The following is a 2,747-nucleotide window of genomic DNA, read 5'->3' on the forward strand; positions in this document are numbered from 1 at the left end:
CCCGTGGCCCCTCCGACTCCGTCTCTTCGCTTATATAAGCCCTTTCGACCTAAAAACGCGACACCAATTGACGAAACTCCGTAAAGACTCCGTGGGCGCCGCCACCATCGTGAAACTCCAATTCGGGGACGAAGTCTCCGTTCCGGCACCCTGCCGGACGGGGAAGTGCCCCGGAAGCCATCTCCATCAACGCCACCGCCTCCATCATGCTCCGTGAGTAGTTCCCCCATGGACTACGGGTTCTAGCTGTAGCTAGTTGGTATTCTCTCCCCCATGTACTTCAATACAATGATCTCATGAGCTTCCTTACATGATTGAGATTCATCTGATGTAATCGGTGTTGTGTTTGTCGGGATCCGATGGATTGTTACGTTATGATTGTCTATCTACAAAGTTTATGAAGTTATTGTTGCTGCAATCTTGTTATGCTTAATGCTTGTCACTAGGGCCCGAGTGGCATGATCTTAGATTTAAGCTCTATACTTATTGCTTAGATTGTATCTACAAGTTGTATGCACATGTCTATGTCCGGAACCAAAGGCCCCAAAGTGACAGAAATTGGGACAACCGGAGGGAAAGGCTTAGATATGAGGATCACATGTTTTCACGGAGTGTTAATGCTTTGCTCCGGTGCTCTATTAAAAGGAGTACCTTAATATCCAGTAGATTCCCTAGAGGCCCGGCTGTAGGATAACGTTGCATAGAAAACAAAAATTTTCCTACCGCGAACATGCAATCCAAGCCAAGATGCAATCTAGAAGATGGTAGCAACGAGGGGGTATCGAGTCTCACCCTTGAAGAGATTCCAAAGCCTACAAGATGAGGCTCTTGTTGCTGCGGTAGACGTTCACTTCCCGCTTGCAAAAGCGCGTAGAAGATCTTGATCACGATCGCTTCCGGCGCCACGAACGGGCAGCACCTCCGTACTCGGTCACACGTTCGGTTGTTGATGAAGACGACGTCCACCTCCCCGTTCCAGCGGGTAGCGGAAGTAGTAGCTCCTCTTGAATCCGACAGCACGACGGCGTGGTGTCGGTGGTGGTGGATAAATCCGGCGGAGCTTCGCTTAAGCGTGCGGGATATGGTGGAGGAGAGAGACCGCTAGGGTTTGGGGAGAGAGGGGGTTGGGCGCCGGCCCTCTAAGGGGTGCGGCCAAGGCTGAGGCTTGAAGTGGTCAGCCCCCTCTCTATGCCCCTCATTATATAGGTGGAAGCCCCAAGAGTTCTAGTCCAAGTCTTCGAATAAGACCCCAACACTAAAACCTCCCATATGTGGGAAACCTACTCAAGGAGGGAGTCCTACCCAAGGTGGGACTCCCACCTTTCCTTGAGGTGGGTTGGCCGGCCACCCTAGGGAGTCCACCTTGGACTCCTCCCCTTTAGGGTTGGCTGGTCATGCAAGTGGAGTCTCTTCGGGACTCCACTTTCCAAAGTGCCATTCTTCCGGACTTTTCTAGAACCTTCTAGAACCTGCCATAAATGCACCGGATCATTTCCAAACTTGGAATATGACTTCCTATATATGAATCTTATTCTCCGGACCATTCCGGAACTCCTCGTGATGTCCGGGATCTCATCCGGGACTCCGAACAAATATTCGAACTCCATTCCATATTCAAGTACTACCATTTCAACATCCAACTTTAAGTGTGTCACCCTACGGTTCGTGAACTATGCGGACATGGTTGAGTACTCACTCCGACCAATAACCAATAGCGGGATCTGGAGATCCATAATGGCTCCCACATATTCAACGATGACTTTAGTGATCGAATGAACCATTCACATACGATACCAATTCCCTTTGTTTCGCGATATTTTACTTGTCCGAGGTTTGATCTTCGGTATCACACTCTATACCTTGTTCAACCTCGTCTCCTGACAAGTACTCTTTACTCGTACCGTGGTACGTGGTCTCTTATGAACTCATTCATATGCTTGCAAGACATTAGACGACATTCCACCGAGAGGGCCCGGAGTATATCTATCCGTCATCGGGATGGACAAATCCCACTCGTTGATTCATATGCCTCAACTCATACTTTCCGGATACTTAATCCCACCTTTATAGCCACCCATTTACGCGGTGGTGTTTGGTGTAATCAAAGTACCTTTCCGGTATAAGTGATTTACATGATCTCATGGTCATAAGGACTAGGTAACTATGTATCGAAAGCTTATAGCAAATAACTTAATGACTAGATCTTATGCTACGCTTAATTGGGTGTGTCCATTACATCATTCATACAATGATATAACCTTGTTATTAATAACATCCAATGTTCATGATTATGAAACTAATCATCCATTAATCAAAAAGCTAGTTTAAGAGGCATACTAGGGACTTCTTTGTTGTCTACATATCACACATGTACTAATGTTTCGGTTAATACAATTATAGCATGATATATAAACATTTATCATAAACATAAAGATATAAGTAATAACAACTTTATTATTGCCTCTAGGGCATATCTCCTTCACCGGCTGCCACCGGCTGGTAGGACAAAAGATGTTGTACACGTTTCTCATTGCGAGCACGTATGACTATATATGGAAAACATGCCTACATGATTAATGATCTTGATATTCTGTCTTAATGCTATTTCAATCCTATCAATTGCCCGACTGTAATTTGTTCACCCAACACTTGTTATTGGAGAGTTGCCACTAGTGTAGATAGGTGGGAACCCCGGTCCATCTTTCATCATTATATACTCGTTCTACATGTCATTGAAGTAGTATCAA

The sequence above is a fragment of the Lolium rigidum genome, chromosome 2 (assembly GCF_022539505.1).
Source record: "Lolium rigidum isolate FL_2022 chromosome 2, APGP_CSIRO_Lrig_0.1, whole genome shotgun sequence".
Taxonomy (NCBI): Eukaryota; Viridiplantae; Streptophyta; class Magnoliopsida; order Poales; family Poaceae; genus Lolium; species Lolium rigidum.